Source organism: Mercenaria mercenaria, chromosome 11, assembly GCF_021730395.1.
Source record: "Mercenaria mercenaria strain notata chromosome 11, MADL_Memer_1, whole genome shotgun sequence".
Taxonomy (NCBI): Eukaryota; Metazoa; Mollusca; class Bivalvia; order Venerida; family Veneridae; genus Mercenaria; species Mercenaria mercenaria.
In genome coordinates this window covers 32,669,998-32,691,246 of record NC_069371.1, presented here as the reverse complement: position 1 = coordinate 32,691,246, position 21,249 = coordinate 32,669,998, and the positions used below count along the sequence as shown (strand labels likewise).

Below are 21,249 nucleotides of genomic sequence, written 5' to 3'. Positions count from 1 at the left end.
CTCTCTCCGTCTGTTCAGTCATTATCGCCCGATGGTGAAGTGGTAACACGTTTGACTGTCAATTCAGAGGTCCGAGATTCGAAAGGTCCAGGGTTCGAATCCCGTTACTGGAAATTTCTGAGATGCTCTTGAGTGTCTCACACCTAACTAAGAGGCCAGTAATGGTTCTTCCAGGAAGGATGACTTTGCGTGTATCGGTGCTTCACACCGGGCACGTTAAAGAACAAGCCGGACAGGCCTGTATCTAGAAGGAATTGTCTCTCTCTTTCGATTCTGCCCCTCTGGTCAGATCGCTCTGTGTTTGTACTAGTAGAGGATGAATTCGGCACCCCGAGTGGCTGTCTTTGCGCTATATAAAGCGCCTTTGAACGTGGTTATCATGCATGAAAAGGAGCCATATAAATCCGGTGTAATAAAATATATAATATATGTAACCCGTCTGTTTCTTTCGTTACACCTGTCTTTTTTATCATTATAAATGTATATCTTTTGATCGAACGTATCCCGTCAGTGTTCCTGGATTCTATACCAGTATCAGCCTGTTCTCCACAAGTAACTGTCAACTTTTCTACATGAGTCAGACGTAGAGGACGAATGGTTTCAGAAACAATTGTATTTTATCAAACCATCACAGTGTACAAACTCCTCACCCATGAATCGAACTCACGACCCAGCTAATAAAATGGACCGTGGGGTCGTGAGTTCAATTATGTTGATAAATGACATCATGTCTGGAACTAGTACGTCTTTCACACCTGTTCCTTCATTATAACCAGTTTGTTCAATAATTCATGTCCCGTTTGTTTATTAATCATAATCGTTTGTTCCATCATTATATCTGCCGCATGAGTTCCATTATTTCACCCATATGTGTATGAGAGCGTTATTTTGACGAGCAGAAAAGTTGTGTTTGTTGTAGCTCTTCGCGACTGCAATAATGTAGTTTATGCCAAGAACCGCGGTCGAAAAATGGTCAGTAACTGGGTGAAGTCCGTACATATAAGAATTTAAAATCCAGTTGTAAGCTATGTCGCGCTTCTTAATACCAGCTGAGAATTTTTGTTCCATTTTCTTTAAGAAAGAGGGCCAAGGACTAACCCAGGGAAGTTTGATTTTTAGCCATGGAATTCCATATCGGACAATGTAGTAATACTCTTTCAAAACTAGTCATAGCAAAAATCTGAGTTGTGGTGCAGAAAAATGAACAGTGTTCAAGAAAATAAATCGTATTCCATATGACATACATGTATCACTGTATAACACCGCACGTTCGGTCGAATTGTTATCCTAGTGTAGCAGGTAAAGGCTAGTGCAAGTGTATTCTAAAGCTAACCAAAGTGCGAATCACGTGACATATGTTGGTAGTGAACTCGTGTTCATTCAGTAGGCAGTCAGTAAAGCACGAAGAAGGAAGCAAAGCGAACCATCGAGGAAGAACAAAGGTAAATATTTTAAAAAAGAAATGTTTAATTACAGTTTCGCTTGTTAGACTTTTATTTGATATTCAGATTGTTTTTGTTTTTCAAAGAAGTATAAAATACTTTTATTTTTATAGCTCTTTGTGTTTTTTTAGTATGCATCACTTTTCTAGCAAGAGTGATTTGGCGGGAAGAATTTTTTTCTGATGATGTGTTAGGCTTGAACCAGTTTCATGAGGCGAAGGTTGATGGTGGCGGATGTGGTTTTGGGAGAGAATATTTTAGCAAAGTGTTTTATAAACTTTAATTGTGCTGGAGTGATGCAAGGCAGTTGTGATGAAATAATTTTAAAAGTGTTTAACCGACAATGGCGAACTTTTAGCTTTACTTTAATCAAAAAGAGTTGGCATGACCGCGTGGAATAGCGGCATCATCTTGAATTTTTCTTATAAAATAAATTTTAATTAATCACAGGTGGCTTTTCATGCATTTGTTCTCCTTGGATAATATTATCCTTGTTGAACCTTGACCCTTCTCCCATTTTATCTAAGTATTACTGTAATTGAGCAGTGGTTTAGTATACGAAATGAGTTCCTTTGTTTCCTTTTGTTTTCCCCGTATTTACAGATTTTGACCTGCTAGGGTCAATTGATATACTCGTGATTATGAAGATAGCCTATAATCATGATTATTTAGAGTGTTTGATTTGTATAAACATCAGATTTTGAGAAATACAGGCCTGAATTTTGTAACTGACTGTCGGCTCATTTGGATCACTTTTTTTGTGTTTGAGACATCAGGTTCAAACATATCTATTAAATGTAACAAATTTGGTCACGAGCTAGTAAGAAGTGATAGTGCTTTTTGTGGCCAAGGACAATATTGTCCTCTAGCCTGCAGATAGTATAGTCCATTTTCCTTATTCCGCTTATCTTCCGTGTGTTTGGTGTTCCTGAACCGAATTAGCTGCGCCTAATATTTATATGCTAGCATATGTGTGCATCGTGTGTAACTCATCTGTTAGCAAGTGGTAAAACGTTTGTCTAGTGTGTCAGTACCTCTATGTAAATGAAAAGGGGTCCTCGGTGTACTTGTGAATTTAGTTCCTTCTTATTTCCATAAAATCAGTATTCTGTAAATGTTTCAGTACTTCGTAATACCCTGATATACCTAGTGCATTTGCATAGTGTTTGTTCTTGTTATAGTGTTCTAGTGAATTTTGTAATTTACTTCCACAATTTTTGTAGTTTGAAAATATATATACATATAGTAAAGAAAAAAAGAAAAGATGAGGAAAAAAAGGAGAGAAAAAGGGAAGAAGGGGAAAAAAATGACATGCATGAGCAATTGTTTTTATATTTGGCAGAGAGCACAAGCTCCAGGCTCCTAATTCGAAGGATATGGTCATATTTTGGGGATCAAAGGGAATACAGCATGTCCAAACTGTAACATTGACATGCATGGAGCAGTCTTCATATTATTTCGCATAAATACTTACTGAAAGTCAAGGTCACATTTAGGAGTCAAAGTAATGTAAGATATTGTCAAGGCCATAACTTTTACAGGTATAGAGCATTTTTAGCTTGACTTTTCAGAGAAGAAGTAGAGCTTTTGCACTTGCCCCGTTGTTGGCATTGGCGTCGCCATTGGTTTAAGTTTTTGATAAAGTCAAATATCTCTGTTACTATCAAAGATATTGACTTGAAACTTAAAATATTATTTACTATAAAAGTCTACACCAGGAGAAACAATACCCACAACTCTGATTTGAATTTTGACATGTTGTGCACCTTTTTAACTTAGAATTTTTGGTTAAAGTTTTTTGATAAGTCAGTATCAAAGTTATTGACTTGAAACTTGAAATAGTTATTAGCTATCCACAGTGTACACTCGGACAAACAATTCCCATAACTTTCTTTGAAAGTTGTCAAGAGTTATGCCACTTTTTAACTTAGAATGTTTGTTTAAAGTTCCTACTGGCAAAGCTCTAATTTTGAGTGAAGCACTGAGAAAAGTTGAGCGTGCTGACTCTTTCGGACAGCTCTTGTTAGCTTAACTGTTCAAAGAAGAGTCTTGTTATTCTGCTCACCCTGGCATTGGCGTCAGTGTCTCACCTTGGTTAACTCCATGCAAGTACATATGGCTATCATTTAAAGGCATATTTTTGTACTTTTTTTACTTATTTTTTCTTGTTCTATGTCAATTACCATTCTCCGTATATAAGGTCATGGTCTCATACAACTGACCTGTTATTTGGCCAAATTATGCCCCCTATTGGACTTAAAAAATCCTGGTTAAAGTTTTACATGCAAGTTACTATCTCCAAAACTAATGCTGATATTGAATTGAAACTTCACATGTGTCTTCTGGGTTATAAAACTAGGTGATAGCATCAAGTCCCATAACTCTGACCTGCATTTTGACCAAATTATGCCCCCTTTAAAACTCCTGGTTAAAGTTTCGCGTGCAGGTATATCTAGCTATTAACAATAATAGCATATAAAGCTTTGAAACTTTTTTTATCATTTTTCTAGGTCAATTTCCAACCATACTGGGTCAAGTCACATACCTCTGAATTGTTTTTATTTTGGGCAAATTTTGTCCACTTTTGGACATGGAAAGTCCTGCTAATTTAACTCTCCAAAAGCAGACATTGAATTGAAATTTCACATGTGTCTTTAGGGTTATAAAACAAGGTGATAGCATCAAGTCCTGTAAGTCTGATATGCATTTTGGCTAAATTATGCCCACTTTTGTGCTTAGAAAATCCGATTTAAAGTTTTAAATGCAACTTACTATCTCCAAAACTATAATGCAGATATTGGTTTAAAAGTCTAGATATCTCAACTTTCAGGGTAATATTCCTGCTTCTGGGACGTAACAATTGAATAGTCGAGCATTGGCTGTCTTACGTACATGTGCTCTTGTTTAAGATTTTCTTAAGTTCCATGTACTTGGTGCTGCAGATAGTTCTACCAATCAAGTCATTGATAGATATTTAATCCCAAATTATAAGTTGCGTATTACTGGAAGAACATAATACAATGTATGTCAATGCAAAAAAAAGTTGTCAAATACATGCATATAATTGTATGACATTAGAAAATGTAATAAAAGTGTAATAAAATAAATTCAGATTCTCTTTTTAAGCTTAAATTTAGATACATGTACAATGCTTAGAATTTCTACCATATCGCACATTGCATATAAAACCAAGAAAAACTAGTATTTACTGTGAAAATGGACAATAGACACTAACTTTTTAACTGTAAAGGTATTTCATTCTTCCTCATACAGGTGTATACATAAATACAAGGTAATTGATTAAGCTCTAGTACTATATCTAAGCAATGTCAAGAACAATAAACAATTTATTTCAGGCTGACAAGTCTATGATTGGTGATCTACACCTTCTTCATAACCCAAGTTTTTTCTGATGTCTGCCATCATTCCAGTTGACTCTCACAGTGGTGAACTTTATAACAGCTGTCAGAATGGGAACCAGAACAATTACCTCAGTGAAAGCCAAAACATTTTCATTTTTCAAGTGAGTACATGTAGATTAGTTTGGACAGAATCTGTATGCTTTTCTAGAGATGGTATGTAAAAAGTCGAATGTCTTTACAATTTTTAGCTCGACTATTCATAGAATAGTAGAGCTATTGGACTCACCCATGCGTTGGCATCTGCGTCCCGATTTGGTTAAGTTTTTGTATGTAAGCTGGTATCTCAGCAACCACTTTTGGGAATGGATTGAAACTTCACACACTTATTTACTGTGATAAACTGACTTACATTGCACAGGTTCCATAACTCTATTTTGCTTTTTTACAAAATTATGCCCCTTTTTCGACTTAGAATTGTTTGGTTAAGGTTTTGTATGTAAGGTGGTATCTCAGTACTCACAAATTGGAATGGATTGAAACTTCACACACTTGTTCACTGTCATAATCTGACATGCACAAAGCAGGTCCCATAACTCTATTTTGCTTTTTTTTACAAAATTATGCCCCTTTTTCAACATGAGATTTTTGGTTTAGTTTTTGTATGTAAGCTGGTATCTCAGTATCCACTAATGGGAAAGGATTGAAACCTCACACACTTGTTTACTGTCATGATATGACATGCAGTGCAAAGGGTCAATAACTCAACTTCGCATTTTACAAAATTATGCCTCTTTTTCAACTTAGGAGTTTTGGATTAACTTCTTACATGTAAGCTGGTATCTCAGTACCCACTAATGGGAATGGATTTAAACTTCACACACTTGTCCACTGTCATGAGCTGATAAGCACTATGCAGGTTCCATAACCCTATTGTGCTTTTTTACTAAATTATGCCCCTTTTTCGACTCGTATTCATTCAATCGACAAGGCTGTTGAATAGTCAAGCGCTGCTGTCCTCCGACAGCTCTTGTTTTTACGCCCCCAGCATCTACTGATGCGAGAGGCATATAGTGATTGTCCTTTCTGTTTGTCTGTCCGTCCGTTCGTGCGTCCGTACGAGGTTAACCAATTGGGACCGTTTCGTCTAGCATCAATACCCCTTACTAGAATGACTTGATACTAATGCAGATGTAACCTGTGACCATTCCTCATCTTCAGACATCACCTGACCTCAGTTTGACCTTGACCTCATTTTGGACTTGGGTTGCTTTATATGGGCCATCTCGTGGTTAACCAAATGGGACCTTTCGTCTAGCATCAATACCCCTTACAAGAATTAATTGATACTAATACAGATGTAAACTGTGACCATTCTTCATCTTCAGACATCACATGATCTCAGTTTGACCTTGACCTTGACCTCATTTTGGACTTATGTTGCTTTATATGGGCCATCTCCTGGTTAACCAAATGGGACCTTTCGTCTAGCATCAATACCCCTTACAAGAATGAATTGATACTAATACAGATGTAAACTGTGACCATTCATCATCTTCAAACATCACCAGTCCTGACCTCAGTTTGGCCTTGTTTTTTTTTGGACTTAGGTGCAAAATCAATCGACAAGGATGCCACTGGGGGCATCTAGCGTTTATTGAACACAGCTCCTTGTTTTTACTGGCAAAGCTCTAATTCAGAGCCAAGCACTGAGAAAAGTCGAGCGTGCTGTCTTATGGATAGCTCTTGTTGACTTTTGTATTCATTCAATTGACAAGGCTATTGAATAGTGGAGCATTGCTGCCAGCCAACAGCTCTTGTTAATGAATTATGTCCCCTTTTACTTCGAATTAAGGTTAGTTTTGATGCATTTTCACTATATTATAGTTATTACTAAATGGATTTGATTAAACTTTTGATCCACAACATCGCCCACACCATATGGCACGTGCATAACTCTTGCACCAATATTTTATGATTTAACGACTGTTACAGCTCTCAGAAGATTGCTAATTTTGTATAGAACATACTGTAAATTTAATTACTACTCACAGTACACCTTTATTCTACAGCAAACCAATGCAAATCATGTGACACTTGCTGAGAGTGCATGACAGTTGGTAAAGGACCAGAAAAACGAACACAAAGCAAGGAAGGAAGGTAAAATGATTTAAATAAGAATGTTTAAATAGAGTTTGCTTTTTTAGACTTGTATTTGTTGTTCAGATTGTTTTTTCTAGATTTTTTTCAGAGTGATTTGGCAATAAGTAATTTTGTTCTGATAAAGCGCAGTGGTCATGTTGTGTTATGCTTGAACCAGTTTTCTGTAAAATCCGTGGTTATTTGCTAGGTCTTATGTCTATCTAACTTCGTGTGGGTGATAGCTTTGACATGCATGAGCAGTATTTCTTTATATTTAACAGATTTATTTGCCTATAGAGCACTAGCAGCAGGCTCCTGATTCAAAGGTTATGGTCACACTTAAGGGGTATCAAAGGGAATACAGCATGTCCAAACTGCAACATTGACATTACATAGATTAGTCTTCATATTATTTCTTGAAGGTTAAGGTCACATTTAGGGGTTAAAGTTCATGTAAGGTCTTGTCAGGGCCATAACTGTTTGCCACAGTGCAACAGTGTTTCGAGTAAGATGCAGGTTTCTATCTCAAAGGTCAAGGTTTCATTAATAAAGAGGTCAAAGGTCATGTTAGATCTTTTCTGAGCTGTAACTTTGACATGCAAGGAGCACTCTTTTTTAAATTGGTATATTTTTGTCTCAACAAATAAATATTGTGCCCTTTTGGCTTGAAAATTCTAGTTTCATTGTAGATACCAGTACTTATATCAAATAATTGTATGAATTCACTAAGATTTCTTAAAAAATACAAGAGGAGAAGATAAACTTGTAAATAATCAATTCAGAGTTATGGTTCTTGCATATTGCATTTCTTCTCATTGCCATCTGTCAATATATTCAGTGTAATTGAGTTCTGTTTAGTACATTAAAATTGTCATCACACAAAGGGGAGGTGAAACTGTACATATCCTAAAATTCAATTATGGTTCAAGGTCTTTGCACTATGGACCATCATTCTATTTGTCACATACGAAAGGTGAAATCATTGATTTGTATGGTTTTGCTGTTTTAATATTTCAAGGTGCAAGTAGTAGTTTATGTAGGCTGTATATTTTGAAGATTGTCAAGAAATTTAATACATGAAACAGTTTGGTTAACTATTAATATTGATACATTTGGATGTGGTAACCATTAAAAGGGCCATAACTCAATTTTTACATAGCAAATGTATATGCTGATTATATGCTCAAGTTTGTTGGTAAATAATTTTTTATTTGTTTGGGTCATGTCATTCGAAAACTATGAAATGGGTTATCTGGAAAGCAAATTGCAAAATCATAATTTACCACAGAAATGAACCAGTATCCTCACAATATATTAATTGGAGAAAACATATCAGTGCTTTAAACCAGTGTACTCTCAATTATTATAGTCGTTGTCTTGATTTGCAATAGATCTGAACCAGTGAACTCTGAAATATTAATTTTGGAAAAACAGTTGAATGTTGTGAACAAATATCTTAATAGATTTAGGTATTATTTTGATTTGCACTAGATCTGAACTAGTATCCTCCAAAACTTAATTGGGAAAATCACATCAGGTCTAAACCAGTATGCTCTCAGTATTCAACTTGGTTTACAATAGATTTGAACCAGTATCCTCTAAAAGTTAATTGGGAAAACCATGTCAGGTCTCAACCACTCTTCTGTCAGTCAACTTGGTTTAGAATAGATGTGAACCAGTATCCTTTAAAAGTTAATTGGGGAAAACCATGTCAGGTCTTGACCAATGTCCTCTCAATATTCAAGTTGGTTTACACTATATTTGAACAAGTATCCTCTAAAAGTTGGGAAAACATATCAGGTCTAACCCAGTATGCTCTCAATAGTTAACTTAGTTTACAATAGATTTGAACCAGTATCCCCTAAAAGTTAATTGGGAAAACCATGTCATGTCTCAACCACTATTCTCTCATTAGACAACTTGGTTTACAATAAATGTGAACCAGTATCCTTGGGAAAACCATGTCAGGTCTTAACCAATGTCCTCTCAATAGTAAAATTGGTTTACACTATATTTACTAAGTTAATTGGGAAAAGTATGTCAGGCCCTGAGCCAACCAATATCACTATTTAAATCATTTACTTGCATGGTAGGGCTCTGAACAAGTTAATTTCTTTTGAACAACATTGTCTTAACTGGGAACAGATTTTGGGGTTCCAAATCTAAAAAGCCATTGTCATAATTTGGAACAGATTGATTGGCTCTCTGCAACCAGTATCCTGTTTTGGCATTTATCTTTCTGTATTAAATCTAAATAATTAGATTTTGCAAATTGGTTACACTTTATAGCACATTTAAGCTGAATTAAATTGCTCTTGTTCTGTTTAGTTAAATAAAAATAATATTTTGTAAAAAATTCAACAACTTAGTAAAATTGGAGGCAGGCTTTTTGCATAATATACATCTGCTGTTACATTATCTTTTTATGGTTCCACAATTTTCTAAGTTCATTATACTACAATTTTGACCTGGGACTTTATGTTCTTCCTTCCCTTTGCATCCTTCCCTTGCACTGTTCTCCTGCATTGTTCAGCATCCCAGCATGCACCTTGCACTATGCTTGCCACTTCCTCATAAAGTTCCAAGACAAAGTTAGTATAATGTACCATCAAATTTCGACTATTTTCATGTTCTCATATAATCGCACTGTTAGTTTCTCCAAAACATCTAGTGTTATTTAAATGAAATGTTCAGCTTGATGTTATGTTATGGTAATACTTACTTTGTGTCGCAGCAAAATTTAAACTTTTAAACTAATCAGTGGATTCCAATGAAACTTTTATCAAAAGTTAAGCATAATGAGAAGCTGTGTTGAGAGTCAGTTCTGTCTTTCAAAGATTAGGTCACAGACAATGGCACTTTTCCTCCAGATTGTTCATTCAGAAATAACTTTTAAGATTTCAAGGGATTTCAACGAATCATTATCACATGGTCCAATTTTGAAAATCCTGGTTACCAAGTTTGGGCTGACAAGCATGGTCAATCTGTGTTGTAGTTCAAATTGATATTTATTCACTAAACTTATGTTCAGGCCTTGTATTGTATGGGATTGTATTGAGGCAGTTGGGGTCTTTGTATACAGTTTTCTGCCAGTTGTGGTAATTGAATTTGGTTAAAACAGTGGGGCTAGGTTAACCACATCAAATGGGTTTCAGGTCAGTAATTTAGTTGTCACCCAAACATGGTGTGTAGCAAGTTTGAAATTATGAATTAGATATTGCAATGAAACTTGATAGAAAGCTTTTGAGGAGAAGGCTTAAGACTGGGGGGTCTCCAGGCCAAATGAGGTCAAGGTCACCATTACTAAAACAGCATAATTATTGTCACCAAACTTAGTGTATAGCAAGTTTATAAGCTTATACAGTTTGTATTAAAGGCTACTGGAATCGGGTCACTGGTACTAAAAGTAGAAAACAGTTTCTGGTCAATAATTACCCAAGATAAACTGGCAAAGAGGTACTGGTTAAAGATTTATGAATAAACCAAAGTGTCAGAATCATTTATTTTTGGCTACAAGTAACAAGAACATCATTTAAAAGGGACTGGATTTTTCAAATAACATGAAAGGGCTCTAGTGGTATTAGAGTATTTAATACTTTACGGGGGAAGCGCTTTCGATTCAGGTTTAAATTGCATTGAGGGACAATGTCATTCATTTCGGAGGCATTTGTAATCTTTCAACTGCTTTTATAGCTGGTATGTGGAAATTGTAAAGAAACATGTGTATGTTAGATAATGTATATTAGATGATTAACTAGAAAATCAATACACTTTTGACCAAAATGCCACCAATCTTTCAAAAACACTGAAAAAAGTCATTGACAAGGGAAATAGGTGGAATGGCTGCTGGTTCATGTATCTGCATTTAAAGACACCTTCATTCTTTTCCAGGTCAAGATGTGAACTGTATTACAGGTCATTTTTCAGCTGATAAACACAATTTAAAAAAAGTCACATTTCTCCTGAATTGAGTCAAACATTCTCATGGTGTTGATCATCTTCCAAAAATACTTGCAGCTGGCTATAATAGCTCCCTATGGATTAATGTCAGAACAGTTTCAGTGTCAAACAATTTTAAGGTGAAGCTTAGCTGTTTGCAATATCATATGACTGGGTTAAGAAATAATAGCTACTGACTAATATTGAACTACTGTATTTCAGGATTTAGAGATGGTCTGTTTACCATTGGCCTACCAACCCTATTTACCACATACAAATGTATCCTATATTTATTCAAGATAGTTTTCATACAAGTTAGAAAAAAATCGGTCCTATCTGCCTTATACTGTTACTTGTTTGTTATTAGATATTCAGAAAGTAATATATTAAATTTAAGGAGAAAAGGCATGTTTTTGTTAATGTTTGCTTTAAGAACTTACTTTATTTTGAATAGTATTTCTTTCACAGACATTGCACGATTCTTAAATGTGTAGGTCATGAACACTCTTCTTTAGAACTACTTTTTGATAATTTAACAAATAAAATAAATTGATACAATTACACCTTTCTTTCGTGATTTTTATTTTTATGAAATTCAGAATTACAGAAATTCAAGGCATGTATTTGTAAGACAGATTCCTGTCAGCAACAACTGAAGGATTTTTAATATAGAACAGTTTTGATAGAGCATTTCTGTCTTTGCAGTGAAAGTGTTTGTTTGAAAATCTTTGAAAAATTAAAATCTTAACGTCTTTTGAAAACTGTAAATGCATTGAGCAAAATTATAGCCGAGTTCAGCACTGACATAAGCAAAGCAAATGTTCAGGTCTTCACTTCCCTAAATGTTACCTCTTAGTCAGCAATATTCATCAATGTGGTTCAATTTGTACTATGAAATAGAGACCAACATTTCACTAATTTGTGCTTGTAAATTTAGAGCTAAAGATAAAAGTGTGACTTTTAATGAAATTCTAGGATTGGCTTTGCTCATAAATTTTTGTCATAATGATTGGGGAATGTTTTTTAAGTCTTATCAATTCAAGGTCAAGGTCACTACATGTGGTATGGTGAGATCAAAGGCACCATTTAATTATGTGTGCTGTTTTTTTCTTTTTTTCCAATTCGAAAATTTTTCAAGAAGTTGGCACACGGTTTACCAAAATAAAATGACCTGCAGGACACGTCTTTCAGTCATGTTGGTTCAGTATCAAGGTCAAATAGTGAGATCAAAGGTCAAATAGGCAGGTTTTCATGTGCATTAGATATCTTTATATAGCTTAGCAAAATTGTTTGCGTTCTGCACCAGTTAAGGTTGTACATTTTGGGGTCAAGTTTACACTTGGAAAGGTCAAGGTAAAGGTCATATAGGCATTATTTCAGGTCTAATTTGTAGTTTTATGGAAATATTTTCAAATAACTTGGGAGACATGCATATTTCATAAGTTATAGAATTGCTCTTTAAATTTAATGAAAAGTGTGTGGTGAAAATCGCAGAAAACGATTGAATTTAGCTTATTAATAAACATTATAGTTTGTCTTCATACAAGATAATATTATGATATGAGAATAACCATTTGAGTGCAGATTTAAAATACTTTACAACAGAAAGAAAATACATGAGAGGTCAATTTTGTATCAAACTGTGACAGCTTAAGTCTTTAAAATGAATATGCTTAAAAATTGGAAAAATGTATAAGAACATTCTGTGGAAACCTACTAGCATACTTGGTACAAATGAGATAAGTTTTGAGAGGTAATGAAATGTGCTATACCTCACATGCCCCCTTAGCATAAGCACTGGTTACTGTAAGTAGTTTTTCATATATTTTGTTGAATTTGAGTGAAATATCTATTGATCACATGAATTATTGATTGTACTATTTTGAAAAAAGCTTTTAAAGACTGAAAGATAAGATCAAATTTCTTTATTCTACTCTATTGCTTTTCTATCAATGCAGCTTGTTCGCTGTGCTTGTATCTGCATTTAGCTAACTTTCCCATCTTTTTTTCCTATCCTATTTCACTATGATATCCACCTAACTAGCCAGCTATCCCATGGTGTTCCCCCATGATGCTACTAGGGTATATATTTCTTCATGCTAACTATCATATCCACCTAACTCTAGCCAGCTATCCCATGGTGCTGCCTCCATGATGCTACTAGGGTATATGTCTTCAAGCTAACTATAATATCCACAACTATTATATCCACATAACTCTAGCTAGCTATCCCATGGTGTCCCTCCATGATGCTAGTATGGTATATATTTCTACCTTGTAACTACCATTAGGACCCATATTATATCCATCTAGCTCTCACATGTGCTGCCAGGTTGTATATTTCATCCACCAAGCTAGCCGAAGCTGCTACCGAGAGAGATGCTGCATACTGCCAGCCAGCCCATTTTTCTTCTAGGGAGCAGTTAACATTCTTTGCTTCTTATAGCCTACCCTATATATTCCTATAAGCTCATCTATCCTATAGGGTCTTATTGGTAGTATATTTCATTATGGTCTATACAGTACATCTAACTAGCTCTCCTGTGTGCTACCAGGCTGTATATTTCATCCATCAGGCTAGCCAAAGCTGCTACCTTGTATGGTTGTATACAGCAAGCTAGCTTTCTTTCCTTCTTACAGGCTGTATAACTTCCAGTCTTCTACCTGTTGCTCTTGACCGAAGTCTTTCAGTATTTAGCAACTTCTGATTGCATAATTGTTTAAACTAGAAGATTATAAGTTAATCATTATGGAAATATGAGACCTATCGAGTTAATATTACAGTAACACTTACAATTTAAGCCTCCCAGGCTACCACAGAAAGTAATTCAAAACAATTAAGCTTGTATGATTTTTCCATGTTTGATAGGATCCTTTTTTTAGTAAATGTAAGAAAGCAAAACTTGAAGCTTTTAAAATCTGCATCATAATGGTTGTTTTCTAAAACTTGTATGAGAGCATTATTTTCAGTTATTTTAATAATGAAACTTAACAAGTGATTATATTATAGGGTTATACAAATAGATGATAGCATCAAATCCCATAACTCTGACATTCATTTTAGCCAAACTATGCCACTTTTTGGACTAAGTAAATCCTGGTTAAAAGTTTGCATTTAATTCTGTAGGTATTTTAAAAATTAGGGTAACATTCCTGATTCAAATAGTAGAGCATTAATGTCTTAGGGACATCTCTTGTTCTTTGATCTCTGCATACCAGATATTTCAAGGTCATTTCTGATAATTTGCTAGTCAGGACCAGTTTTCTAGAGTAATTGCCCTTGAATAAATCAAAATTGCAAAATTTAAATCTATTAAGAAGAGTATTATAGAAAATATCAGTTAATTTGAAGGGTATATTATTGTGACTTCTACACTTTTGGTATCTCTAGCATTGTTTGACAAGGTTCACTTAAGTGAAGTGTTGGTTGCTATTTCTTAGTATTTGTACTATTCTCAGTGGCTGATGTTTAAAAGCAAGCAAGGCATGCACTTCAGTTGGTTCATTTTGGTTAATGGTGCATTTAATAATGACTAGGTTATCGGGGTTACTAGGCCAAGAAAAAAATTAATAAGATAGAAAGTTGCTGTATTCAGGCTTTAATTGGCAATAGTTTCCTTTATGAATCAAATTTACTGAAATGAATTATGTTTTTAAATTCATTGGCATTTGCAATGTCTGTTTGAGGAATAATTTTTTAAGGTAAATTGGCAAGGTCTAAAGTTGATATAATATGGAAAGTTAAGTGGCAAGGTGAATGAGATGAATGGATGCAAGAGTTGATCTTAACTTTCTTCAACATTTAATCCTATAGGCAACTTTTTGTAAAGCCAATCAAAATTTTAAGATATTTGTAATTAGATGATATAAAGTATTTTGTTCAAGTTCAGTAGTAGACAAAATTGTTCAAAAACTCACCAAGGTTACATATTTACCTGCGGCCTGGAGGCCGCAGGTATATTGGAATGCAACAAGTAGTAAAGCACATGGAGACTGGGTGATTTCACGTGATATTTTACCGATATGCGATTGGCTTATCGCATTTATGGAACGCCGTTATTGCAATAAAGCTGGCACTCTGTATGATATATATAGAGAAAGTCTTGTGACCTGAATTCTTCATTCATTATTTCATATAATTTATTCAAACTTTCAGCAGTGATCAATATTGATACCTAGTTGTGCATAAGGGATTTTTTAGATTCCTCTTTGTTTAATTTCATGGATTATGGTCTTGAGTTGTTTTTTTTTTTTTTTTTTTTTTGCTCTATAAGTCAATTAAGTCCAGGTGAAGGCATGAATCACATTTGTGATAGCTCTAGTAAAGTATTTCAATAGTCAAGGAATGTGGCCAGTTGAGCTAAAAGTTATGTCATACATGAAAGGAAAATACAGTTACTTTTGCTCAAAACAATAACTTTCAGAATTAAGAAATATATTGTATATTTCATACGTCTACTTGTACAACATGTAGAATGGAGTTATTTTTCCTATGTAAAGCGTAATGGTATGATACTAAAAAAAAACAAGTACGATATTCACTCATAAGTTACTTTTTAGCCTGGTATAACTTCTGGCCGCAGGAAATCTTTCGACTTGTACATATCCTAGAATGTTTGTGGTAAGATTTTTGGCAAGATCATTTTTATAAAACCAGAGTTATGGACCTTGAACAATCTTATAGAACATAAATAACCCATGAGTCATTGGCTCTTAAGTAATGTCTTGATAGTGTAATTTCATATTGTTTTCCTGTCCTATTAGTAGGAAACCAAATCAAACTATTTTTTTAAAGAAGCAGATACAGAGTGCAGTGTATTTATTTTGTCACCAGTTGTAAACTAGGCCAATCGTAAAAAATCCATGTTAGCACCATAGAGGAGACATCTTCTACCTATCTTGCAGAAAGCCTGTCAGAAATGAAGTCAATATACAAGCTTGGTTATCTCTGGTAAAAAACAAAACAAAAAAAAACTTTAAAAATGGTATTGGATAGAAATCCCATGTAAAGGCAATAGTAGATATATTTACTACCAGTCTTAAGGTCAAAATAGAAACTTGGTTATTTTTGGAATTGAATTAAATTTATGTTCAACTTGGCCATCTTATGTTTAAAGTCACCAGGTATTATGTAAAGTGGAAGGTCCAGTTAGAAACTAAACCATTTGAGGTCAAAAACTAGATCACAGAAAAAACCTTGGTTACACTCTAGTTATATTACCTTTTAGATGTGAAGCATGGTCAGGCAATCTAGCACTATTGTGACCCACTAAGCTTTTGTAAATTTAGTCAGAAGTTTTAAGCAATTTTGGTGTAAGTTTCAGTTTGAATGATTTTAAACTTGATGTTGCATTTAGTTATGGTTTGATAGGGTAAGGACTTTTTTTTTACTTTTAAGATGGTAGGAGTGAGCTGTTTTCCTTTTGTTTTATTTCTCTGCCAGTCTTACAGACTGTTGAGGAGGAGATGCTGCTTCAAAAGATTGGCAGAATTGCATTTTGTTACAGCTGCCAAGGCCTGACAGATCCCTTTACTATTGATCAAGACATACTAGCGTGACTATCGAGGACAATCCGGTGCCTATATGTCCGCAAGATTTTGGCGTTGGTGTAACTTGTTCTACAATTCTGTACCGGCAGTGTTTAGATGAAGGTTATTCCTTTGTTTTGAGAAATGGGAATCAGGGATTGTGAGGATTTTAATTTCTTTCAGGTACACAGCCTGCCAGTGACAACTGATTGTATGTCCCGTCCATACATACAGTCGGCAGGATTTTCTTTCAGCGTCAAGACCTGCCTAGGACAGCCTTTATGAGGTGGGCAGGATTTCATCTTTTCCAGGTCCAAGGTCTGCCTAAGACTGCAGAAGATACAGAAGCAGCAGAATATTTCTTCCAGGTTTCAAGGCCTTGCAGATCCCTTACCTGTTGATCAAGACTGCTATCGTGACTATCGAGGACCCGGTGCCTATATGTCCGCAAGATATAAGCGTGTGGGGGTGACTGATCTGCAAACCTTGCCGGCGGGTTGCTACATGATGAGTTGTTCCTTTGTTGAGTGAAACGGAAATCAGGGATTGCAAGGATTTCTTATTCATTTCAGGTCAATACCCTGCCTTTGTCTTCTAATGCATGTTTTACTTGGACGGAACATACATTGGGCAGGTTTTGTATTTTTTTCAGATTCAAGGCCTGCCAGGACCGGGCAGGATTTTCTCTCTTTCAGATTTCTATGAACGTTTGCCTTCCTCTACCAGGACAGGCCAGTCTGTCAGAATTATTTTCATGTAGCTCACTTTTGCAGTATTGATTTCTTTCCTTATTTAAGCAAACTTAACTTAAAATAATTTTGCGTTTTTTTTCCTGTTTTGGCTTATTTAATTTCAGACTTGAGAGCAGAGACTTTCATTATTTCCATGCATGGAAACTGAAATGATGACGGTCCTTGTGTAGAGATCTAGACACTTTGTTCACAAGGTGATGTGAAATGGTGCGAAGTGTTGTGTATGTCTTCTGCCTTCACTCTACTAAACCACTACTGCATGGATCTTCAGTACCTTCAGTTAGTACCGGTACGTATATCTTCTTTAAATTTACTGAATTCAACAATTTTCTAAAACGAACTTGTCCATCATTTAATTTGGGCAATACCATTTATTAGTCCCGTACTGGTTAAAAACCAGTTTCGGGGACTATAGGAATGCGCTTTTCCGTCTGTCTGCAATTTCGTGTCCGGTCCATAACTCTGTCATCCATGAAGGGATTTTAATATTACTTGCCACAAATGTTCCCCATAAGACAACCTGTCATGCGTGAAGCCCGGACCCTTAGCTTAAAGGTCAAGGTCACAATTGGAGGTCAAAGGTCAACAGGGCTTTTTTCCTGTCCGGTCCATAACTCTGCCATCCATGAAGGGATTTTAATATTATTTGGCACCAATATACCTCATAATAAAATGATGTGTCATGCACATTTTTCAGACCCCTAGCTCAAAGGTCAAGGACACACTTGGCAGTCAGATGTTAACATGGCATGAACAGGGTCTCTTTACTGTCCGGTCCATAACTTCGTCATTCATTAAGGGATTTTAATATCACTTGGCACAAATGTTTCTCATGATGTGTCATGCAGAAATCCCGGAGCCCTGGCTCAAAGGTCAAGGTCACAATTGGAGTTCAAAGGTCAACAGGGCTTTTTTCCTGTCCAGTGTATAACTTGTCATGCCAAACAGGATTTGAATATTACTTGGCATTAATGTTCACCACTATGAGACTGTCTTGCGCAAGAACCTCATCCCTAGGTAAAAGGTCAAGGTCACACATAGAGGCCAAAGTTCAGATACAAGAATGACTTTGTCTGGAACATTTCTTTTTTCATGGAGGGATTTTGATGTAACTTGGCATAAAAGTTCACTAACATGAGATGGATTGTTGTGTGCAAGATTCAGGTCCCTAGGTCTAAGGTCAAGGTCACACTTAGAGGTCAAATGCCAAATTCAAGAATAACTTTGTTCGGAGCATTTCTTCTTCATGCATGGAGGGATTTTGATGTAACTTGGCACAATTGTACACCATCATGAGACAGTGCGTCATGCGCAGGTCCCTTCTTTAGAATTACTTCCCTTTGTTGTTACTATAAATAGCTTATATTGTAACTTTTTCATTTCTAGTCATAGGGTAAATCGAGACTACTTTTCTGTAGTACAACATGTATGTTACATCCAATTTTGAGGTGTATTTTAATCTATCTCTACCTCAGGTAAGGATTTTTGTGTGGACTTAGATTTTTTTTTGTATTTTTTTAGCTCAACTATTCATAGAATAGTAGAGCTATTGGACTCACCCATGCGTCGGCGTCCGCATCCCGATTTGGTTAAGGTTTTGTATGTAAGCTGGTATCTCAGTAACCACTTGTGGGAATGGATTGAAACTTCACACACTTATTCACTGTGATAAACTGACCTACATTGCACAGGTTCCATAACTCTGTGTTGCTTTTTTACAAAATTATGCCCCTTTTTCGACTTAGAAATTCTTGGTTAAGGTTTTGTATGTAAGCTGGTATCTCAGTAACCACTTGTAGGAACGGATTGAAACTTCACACACTTATTCACTGTGATAAACTGACCTACATTGCACAGGTTCCATAACTCTATTTTGCTTTTTTACAAAATTATGTCCCCTTTTCGACTTAGAAATTCTTGGTTAAGGTTTTGTATGTAAGCTGGTATCTCAGTAATGACTTGTGGGAATGGATTGAAACTTCACACACTTATTCACTGTGATAAACTGACCTACAATACACAGGTTCCATAACTCTATTTTGCTTTTTTATGAAATTATGCCCCCTTTTCGACTTAGAAATTCTTGGTTAAGGTTTTGTATGTAAGCTGGTATCTCAGTACACGCTAATGGGAATGGATTGAAACTTCACATGCTTGTTCACTGTCATGATCTGACATGCACTGTATAGGTCCCATAACTCTACTTTGCAATTTTTGAGTCGGCTAAAGGCTGAAAGCCTTTTGACGAGTCCTTGCTATCCAACGATTCTCTAAATGGACCGAATAACACATGAAGGGATGTAGTTCCATTAGATTTCTCAAATTTCAAACAGTTCACTGCATGAATGAAGTTAAGTTTTGTCAATTTCCTTTGCTATGACCAATATACGATGTAATCTGTCATATTTATGACTTGTAATTGTGCAATTCTCGAATGTAACTCATTAAGCATAAATGTGCATTTTAAGAATGGCGCAGGCTTACAAAGCTTGGGTAACATCCAGCGAAAGACAAAAAATAGTTCCAGCAGGGCTCCAGATAAGATGCGTATTAGCGTAAATTACGTATAGAAATAATGCAAATACGCATGTCTAATAATTTCTAAGCGTATAAAAACGTATATAAAATTACAGAAACGCACACAATGCTTTTTTAAAAACAAAATCTGAATCGTCTGGATGCGTTAGGTAACATAGCCGATCAGCCTTAATTCTCCCACATTGAACGTAAACACGCATCGTATGATTTCTATAAACTTTGCGTGGGTTGAATTTTGCAGTCAGTAAACGGATAAATTATCGGAAGAAGAAGCTCTTACTGGTTTGTTTAGTTACTATTGATATTAAAAATGATTTTAATTCTTATTTTTCGAGAAATAAACAAATCGGCGAAACATTAAATTGTATTTTCTTGTAGTTTTTGAAATCGAAAGTAGATCGCCTATGTTTGGCGAAACGAAACAACTTTTTTATGAAAAGATTTAAATAAGAGGTAATTTAACCGTAAACTTCAATGTCAGATACTGCCAATTGCTGCTAAATGTCTTCGTATCATCACAATTTGTAAAATATATTGTTCAAACTGGAGAAAAGTGTAATCGTATCCGGATATAATATTTTGGGTAAATATCGAGCTGTGTTATGAAATTTTAAGAAAAAAACTAAAAACAAACTGAAACTGGTAGACTATACTGTCAGTACATCAATCATTAGCCGACTCAGGCCATTCAGGCCTTTGATTTCAAAATTATGCCCCTTTTTCGACTTAGCAGTTTTTGGTTAAGTTTTTGTACGTAAGCTGGTATTTCATTATCCACTTATGGGAAAGGATTGAAACTTCACGCACTTGTTCACTTTATGAGCTGATAAGCACTGTGAAGGTTCCATAACCCTTTTTCCCATTTTTACAAAATTATGCCCCTTTTTGACTTTTGTATTCATTCAATTGACAAGGCTGTTGAATAGTCGAGCGTTGCTGTCCTCCGACAGCTCTTGTTTTTTTAGGATTAACTTTCCTTTGTTGTTACTATAAATAACTTATATTGTAACTTTTTTATAATTGACCATAGGGAAAAACCAAGATCACTTTTCTGTGGTATAACATAATGTTACTTTCAAATTTTAGGTGTATTTTAAGGTATCTCTGCCTGGTAAGGAGTTTTTTTGTGGATTCAGAAAAACAAAAGAATTACAATAATTACTACACAACCAAAGAATTAAAATTCCATTTGCAAATAGAGGTGCTAATGTAAAGAAATTTGCTATGACGGGCGTACATTGTGACATTTTGGCACTCTTGTTTTTTGTTTGTTTTTTTTTTACTATAAATAACTTATATGATACCTTTTTGATAATTGGCCAAACTATAGGTTTTTAAACATAAAAATTGCAGTCCAAGTGTTTTGTTATAACATATTGTATTTATAGTACAATATTGTTTATACATTATTGACAGATGTCAGTTCATTATGTTATACTGCAGTAGAGAAAATTAGTTGCCTTCCAGTAGGGGACTTTGTATTGTATGGCAATACTTCATTCACTTGTTTATCAAAGGGATGTTAACTGAAAATTTACTGTCTGAATA

At 35.2% G+C, this 21,249-nt stretch overlaps 1 long non-coding RNA gene across 1 annotated transcript in view; it reads left to right on the top strand.

The window, feature by feature from the left end:
- The first annotated feature begins 1,096 nt into the window (after positions 1-1,096).
- The window catches only part of LOC123549999 (uncharacterized), a 38,500-nt gene continuing 18,347 nt past the window's right edge, over positions 1,097-21,249 (top strand). The window contains exons 1-4 of the long non-coding RNA XR_008365986.1: positions 1,097-1,442; positions 4,799-4,965; positions 6,874-6,961; positions 17,268-17,452. This is a non-coding gene — a long non-coding RNA (uncharacterized LOC123549999). The remainder of the gene's footprint in view (positions 1,443-4,798; positions 4,966-6,873; positions 6,962-17,267; positions 17,453-21,249) is intronic.